The following is a 7,853-nucleotide window of genomic DNA, read 5'->3' as shown; positions in this document are numbered from 1 at the left end:
CTTCCTTCTGCAATGGCAAGCAGATTCTTATCCACTGCTCCACCAGAGAAGACCCTCTGTACTGTGTTTAATCTGCTTTTTCACCTACAGTATATTATGGACATTTTTCATGTCTGTTTTCTTCTATAATATCATCATTTCATTGTATGGCTATGCCATGATTTGTTTAACCAATACCCTATTATTGAGGAAGCAGTCATTTTTAGATATGCCTCTTTTACTAATCTGGCCAGACTTCTAGGTCTTTTAATGGTAGGTGAAAAGTCACTGGTCAGAAACACTCACTTACCCACAGCCCTTTCAGTGGGCACTGCTCAGTTTCCTGTCTCCCAGCAGTTTTTAGGATTTACTGGTGCAAAAAGTGGGCCACTTCCTCAAGCCTCAGTTAAGCTGGGTAAGGTCCAAGGACCAGGTAGTGTGGTCAGCAGAATCAGCCTCTCTCTCTCCAAAGAGACAACTAGGTCTGAAGAAAGGGCTTGACCCTCTTCTCCAAACAGCTCAGGAAACAGGTTTCTTGAAGGTTCCCAATGTACTAGACCTAGAAGGGCTGCTGATTAGTTTCACTTCCGCTCAAACTCAGGAATGTTTAAACACAAGCCAAGTCCAGGGCTAAGGTGAAACATGAAAAAATGGATCTTGAAGGCTGTGGATCACTGAGATCAGCCTAAACTTAGGAAAAATAAGGGAAAGAAATCTGCTCTGTCAACACGTTGTTTTCTTTACTTTCATATTGTTTTCTTTTTGAGAAAAAAAAAATCTAGTCTCACCTGAACTGAGGAGAGTGATTGCAATTTCCCTAGGCTGGGGACTTTCTTGGTATATAGGTAGTCCTGACCACTAAGAATTGTATCAGAGAAAATGGAGTAATGGACAAAAGAAGTTAGAAAACCTGGGAATGTGAGAACTGACTGTTGGTAAATATATCAATCCTTTCTTTTCTACCCCCACCCTTTTTTAAACATGACCTCACAGAATTGTACTAATTAAAATTCTTGGTTGATTAGACATTCTCATTGTTTATGGAAGTCCCCCTTCCCTAATTATCCACTTACCTATGTATGTATGTATCTACCTACCCATCTTTGCAGTAGGAATTGCCCTCTTGAGCACTACACACGAGAAATACTATCTTGCCCCTGGGTCACAATTTAGCAACTAATTATCTGCTCTTGCCCTTCACTTCCTTCTCAGATGTCCAAAGGTATTTTCGTCTTTTTTAGTTTATTTTATTGAAGTATAGTTGATTTACAGTGTTTTGCCAATTTCTGCTATGCAGTAAAGTGAGTCAGTCATTCATATATATTTTTCCATATTCCTTTCCATTATGGTTTATCACAGGATATTGTTCCTGTGATAGTTAGTTCCTGTGCTACACAGTAGGAGCTTCTTGTTTATCCATTCTATATATTGAAAATATCTTCTTGATACTACAGCTTTGATAATAGAGCTCCTCTTTTTCATATCTTCAGTTCCTGGCCTGATAAGGTTTCATGATAGCAGCATCAAATCCTTAGGTGAGTTCTCTCACAATAGGAAGTGGACAGTAAATAGCCAAAACAGGTCATGGGGAAAGATGGACAGGCATCAATATCCCCCAAAGCTAATCCTGATCCTACGGAGAGCTGGATATCAGAAACAAGTTGAAGTGTTAAGATCTGGAAAGTCAGCAAGGTGTGGAGGTCAAAGCAAGAATAAACCAAAAGACAAGTCCATTCGATAAGTTGACACAGCCAGTAGAAACCACCCAGGTCGATGGCTAGGTCAGAGATGAGTGGAGGTCAGAAGTTGAAATGATCTCCGTCTTTCTTTTCATGTGATAAGAACAATCAGACTGCAGCCTTGTGCTTTCCCTACCTGCTTTGGCATTCAGTGCCACCAGTCAGCCTCAGTTTATTCCCTAAGTGACCCTGCCTGCCTCTGGCTCTCTGCCTAGTCCTTTCTAAGCCTATTTGCTTGCTAAACAATTGGATGCATTCATGCTGTGTGGTGTGTGCAGAAATAGGCAAGCTGGGGGTGGTAGGAATCAAGGGTTTGTTTAGTGCAGTGTGAGCGCTGCGGGAGTGAAAACCAGAGTTTGCAAAGAAAGAACCTGTCATATCACCAAATATGGCTGGGCAGATGCTAACTGGGAAGCTGCTTCAGTTTTCCCGGTGCCACTAGACTCTATGGGGCTAAAAACTGATCAGTCTGAAGAAGAACAGTTTATTGGCTACAGACTCTCTGATGCCTAAGTACCTTCAAGGGATTTTAACTCACAAGTCAAGGCACAGGTTACAGCCAATTATCTCATACTTTATATCCCTGATACAGTTGTTTACCTCATGGGCCCCTTGATGTTGCTGGAAGATTTTCCTTTCCCATCCTTTTCACCTTTGATGCCAGAGAGTCATATAGACTCATTGATGTCTTCCTCTTATCTTCTAGGAGAAACTAGCTGGCTTGGCTAGACTTTTTCAAGGCCCCACCTTTATCTCAAAAGGTGTGGTGCACTTGCTGAAATTTCTGTAACTGCTGGGAGGAGGGTGAAGAGGGCTTCCCTCCACAAACATATATTTGGTATTTCTCTCTGACTTGACTGTTTCCACTCAACCACTAAGACTTTGAGTTTCATCTTTGTTGACATATGTAGCTCTGCTTTTTTGTATTCCATTCTATGAATATGGATGGATGTACTGTGATTTATTTATCCATGGTCTTATTTGATGGACATTTGGTTTGTTTCCAGCTTATTTTTGCTATCATGAACCTTGTTTCTAGGACATTCTTATCCATATGTTGTAGTGCTCATGTGTAAAAGTTTCTCTAGGGCATATGCATAGGAGTGGAACTGCTGAATCATAGGTTCTGGGCAGATTCTGTTTTACTAGGACATGCAAGATTGTTTCCCAAAGTGATTACATCATATGCTTTCAGCAGGGTGTGGGTTCACGTTGCTCCATATCCTAACACTTGGCTTTAACTTTAAAGTTTTTGCCAATTTAGTGTCAAATGCTACCTTTTGCAGTTTGAATTTGTATTTCCCTATTTACTAAAGAGGTTGAGCATTGGTTCTTATACTTATGGGTTATATTTCTTCTGGAAACTCCTTGCTTACATCTTTTACTCATTTTCCTAATAGTTATCTTTTACTTATTGATATGTAGGATCTCTTGACAAATTAGTATTGACAAATACTGATCCTTTGTCAGTTAGGTACTGTGAATGTCCATATAGCCTCTGGAACCAGATTATGTTCAACTCCCAGCTCCTCTCTTCAATAACTATGTCATCTCCAGCAGTTAATCTCTCTGTGCCTCAGTTTCCTTAACCTCTTTGATCTACATTTTTCTCATCTGTGGAGTACTTAACTCATAGACTTGTCATAGTGAAAGTGAAAGTGAAGTCGCTCAGTTGTGTCCGACTCTTTGCGACCCCATAGACTGTAGCCTACCAGGCTCCTCCCTCCATGGGATTCTCCAGGCAAGAGTACTGGAGTGGGTTGCCATTTCCTTCTCCAAGACCTGTCATAGACACACATATATATGTGTGTGTGCCAATTAAAGGAGTTAATATATATAAAGTACTTAGGATGGTACCTGGGCCTTTTGCTCAACATATTATGCATTTCAATAGAATGCTCCTTAAAGGCAGGAATTTTGTTTTGACTTGTCTACTAATTTATCCTAAGGACCATTACTGTCCTGTTAATAGGTGCTCAATAATATTTGTTGAATGGATGATCTTTATCCTTGTTTGTAGACTGTCTTTTCTCTTTTTGTAGAGATTTTTAAAAGTTCTTAATTTTAATGTGAATGTATCAATCCTTTCTTTTAAGGTTTGCATGTTTGTGTGTTTGTTTTAATAAAAATTTCCCCGAGATTGTGAAGAATTTTTTCTATACTTTATTCCAAAATTTGAAAACTTTGCTGTTTTAAAAATTTTTTTATAACTTTGGGAAAAAGACAGAGATGCAAAAATAGTAGGTTTAGTTAGTTACAGAAGACATTAAAATCACCACGAAAGTTGATTTGAGTGCTTTTCAGTCTATAAATGAGATTGAGCTAAGCTTCTTAGCTCCTTTTCAAACTCATTCCTCCATGTTCTTTGCCTCAGGGCTGACCATTCCATCCTAGGCCTTCCCTCCTCATCTCTTTTTTTTTTTTAAGAAATTAATTTTTACTGGAGTATTCCTTCCTGCAAAATTCCATGGACAGAGGAGCCTGGCAGGCTACAGTCCATGGGGTCACAGAGTCAGACATGAATAAGTATGCACACATACACACATGCTTATAGCTGCTTTACAATGTTGTGTTAGATTCTGCTATACAGCAAAGTAAATCAGCCACATGTATACATATATCCCCCCTCTTTTTTGGATTTCCTTCACATTTAGGTCACCAGAGAGCACTGACCTTCCTCACCTCTTTTGCCTCATGTTTTCTCTAAAAATTTTTAAGGTCAGTTACTAGTATAAGGGCTTAAGTAAATCTATTTTACTTATCTCATTCATTCATTCATTCATTCAACAAATATTTATTATGTGCCAACTATTGTATGCAGTGTTCTAAGTACTGGGATTTCAGCAGTAAACTAAACAAGGTCCTTGTCCTCATGATACTTATATTCTAGGGAGGGATAACAACAACAGAGAAATATATAATGCCAAATGGTGATATACTCTGTGAAGTAAAATAAATCAGAATAAGGGGGATGGGAGAGGGATGCCATTTTAGGTAGACTGGTCAGGGAATGTATATAGATATCAAGGGGAAGAGCCATTCTAGACAGAGGGATCAGCAAGTACAAAGGCCTTGAGGTAGGAGCATATTTGTTCAAGGAATTTATATCAGTTCAGTTCAGTTCAGTCACTGGAAAAAACATAGTTTTGACTATGCCACATTTGTTGGCAAAGTAATGCCTCTGCTCTTTAATATGCTGTCTAGGTGTGTCATAGCTTTTCTTTCAAGGAGCAAGCATCTTTTAATTTCATGGCTGCAGTCACCATCTGCAGTGCTTTTGGAGCTCAAGAAAATGAAGTCTGTCACTGTTTCCATTGTTTCCCCATCTATTTGCCATGAAGTGATGGGACTGGATGCCATGATCTTAGTTTTTTGAATGTTGAGTTTTAAGCCAGTTTTTTTTTTTTTTAAGTTCTACCACCTTATTGCTACCAACGCATCTCCCTCCACCCTCATGCACACATGCTCAGTCATGTAACCCCATGGACTGTAGCCCACCAGGCTCCTCTGTCCATGGAGTTTTCCAGGCAAGAATAAAGCCAGCTTTTTCACTCTCTTCTTTCACTTTTATCAAGATGCTCTTCAGTTCCTCTTAACTTTCTGCCATAAGTGTGGTGTCATCTTCATATCTGAGGCTATGGTTATTTCTCACAGAAATCTTGATTCCAGCTTGTGTTTCATCCAGTCCGGCATTTTGCATGATGTACTCTGCATATAAGTTAAATAAGCAGGGTGACAATATACAGCCTTGATGTACTCCTTTCCCGATTTGGAACCAGTCCCTTGTTCCATATCCATTCTAACTGTTGCTTCTTGACCTGCATATAGATTTCTCAGGAGACAGGTAAGGTGGTCTGGGATTCACATCTCTTGAAGAATTTCCCACAGTTTGTTGGGATCTACACAGTCAAAGGCTTTGGTGTAATCAATAAAGCAGAAGTAGATGTTTTTCTGGAACTCTCTTGCTTTTTCTATGATCCAGTGAAAGTTGGCAATTTGATCTCTGCTTCTTCTGCCTTTTCTAAATCCAGTTTGAACATCTGGAATTTCATGGTTCACATACTGTTGAAGCCTGACTTGGAGAATTTTGAGAATTACTTTACTAGCGTGTATCTTCCCTGGTGGCTCAGAGGTTAAAACGTCTGCCTGTAATGCGAGAGACCTGGGTTCGATCCCTGGGTCGGGAAGATCCCCTGGAGAAGGAAATGGCAACCCACTCCGGTATTCTTGCCTGGAGAATCCCATGGACGAAGGAGCCTGGTGGGTTATAGTTCATGGGGTCACAAAGAGTCGGACACAACTGAGCGACTTCACTTACTTATTAGCAGGTGAGACGAGTGCAATTGTGCAGTAGTTTAAACAGCCTTTGGCATTGCCCTTCTTTGGGATTGCAGTGAAAACTGGCCTTTTCCAGTCCTGTGGCCACTACTGAGTTTTCCAAATTTGCTGACATATTGAGTGCGGCACTTTCACAGCGTCATCTTTTATTTATTTTATTTATTTATTTTTTATTTATTTTTTCCATCTTTTTTTTCCATTTATTTTTATTAGTTGGAGGCTAATTACTTTACAGTATTGTAGTGGATTTTGTCATACATTGACATGAATCAGCCATGGATTTACATGTGTTCCCCATCCTGAACCCCCTCCCACCTCCCTCTCCATCCCATCCCTCTGAGTCGTCCCAGTGCACCAGCCCCAAGCACTTGTCTCATGCATCCAACCTGGACTGGTGATCTGTTTCACACTGGATAATATACATATTTTGATGCTGTTCTCTCAGATCATCCCACACTCGCCTTCTCCCAAGTCTGTTCTATACATCTGTGTCTCTTTTTCTGTCTTGCATATAGGGTTATCGCCACCATCTATCTAAATTCCGTATATATGTGTTAGTATACTGTAATGTTCTTTATCTTTCTGGCTTACTTCACTCTGTATAATGGGCTCCAGTTTCATCCATCTCATTAGAACTGATTCAAATGTATTCTTTTTAAAGGCTGAGTAATATTCCATGGTGTATATGTACCACAGCTTCCTTATCCATTCATCTGCTGATGGGCATCTAGGTTGCTTCCATGTCCTGGCTATTATAAACAGTGCTGCCATGAACATTGGGGTACACGTGTCTCTTTCAGAACTGGTTTCCTCGGTGTGTATGCCCAGAAGTGGTATTGCTGGGTCATATGGCAGTTCTATTTCCAGTTTTTTAAGGAATCTCCACATTGTTCTCCATAGCGGCTGTACTAGTTTGCATTCCCACCAACAGTGTAAGAGGGTTCCCTTTTCTCCACACCCTCTCCAGCACTTATTGCTTGTAGACTTTTGGATAGCAGCCATCCTGACTGGCGTGTAATGGTACCTCATTGTGGTTTTGATTTGCATTTCTCTGCTGATGAGTGATGTTGAGCATCTTTTCATGTGTTTGTTAGCCATCTGTATGTCTTCTTTGGAGAAATGTCTGTTTAGATCTTTGGCCCATTTTTTGATTGGGTCATTTATTTTTCTGGAATTGATCTGCAGGAGTTGCTTGTATATTTTTGAGATTAATCCTTCATCTGTTTCTTCATTTGCTATTCTTTTCTCCCAATCTGAGGGCTGTCTTTTCACCTTGCTTATAGTTTCCTTTGTTGTGCAAAAGCTTTTAAGTTTAGTTAGGTCCCATTTGTTTATTTTTGGTTTTATTTCCAATATTCTGGGAAGTGGGTCATAGAGGATCTTGCTGTGATTTATGTCAGAGAGTGTTTTGCCTATGTTCTCCTCTAGGAGTTTTATAGTTTCCGGTCCTACATTTAGGTCTTTAAAAAATATGGAACGCTTCACGAATTTGCATGTCATCCTTGCGCAGGGGCCATGCTAATCTTCTCTGTATCGTTCCAATTTTAGTATATGTGCTGCCGAAGTGAGCACACAGTGTCATCTTTTAGAATTCAAAATAGCTCAACTGGAATTTTATCACCTCCACTAGCTTTGTTCATAGTGATGCTTCCTAAGGCCCACTTGACTTCGAATTCCAGGATGTCTGGCTCTAGGTGAGTGATCACACCATCGTGGTTATCAGGGTCATAAAGATCTTTTTTGCAGAGTTCTTCTGTGTATTCTTGCCACCACTTCTTAATATCTTCTGCTTCTGTT

General features: G+C 40.0%; 1 non-coding gene across 1 annotated transcript; it reads right to left on the bottom strand.

Annotated features, from left to right (window-relative positions):
- Window positions 1–7,521: 7,521 nt before the first annotated feature.
- Window positions 7,522–7,628, bottom strand: LOC136154827 (U6 spliceosomal RNA). The gene has a single exon (XR_010660536.1). It is a non-coding gene; the product is annotated as a U6 spliceosomal RNA (small nuclear RNA).
- Between the last annotated feature and the right edge of the window lie 225 nt (window positions 7,629–7,853).

The sequence above is a fragment of the Muntiacus reevesi genome, chromosome X, assembly GCF_963930625.1.
Source record: "Muntiacus reevesi chromosome X, mMunRee1.1, whole genome shotgun sequence".
Lineage (NCBI taxonomy): Eukaryota > Metazoa > Chordata > Mammalia > Artiodactyla > Cervidae > Muntiacus > Muntiacus reevesi.
This window is presented reverse-complemented; position numbering and strand designations above follow the sequence as displayed.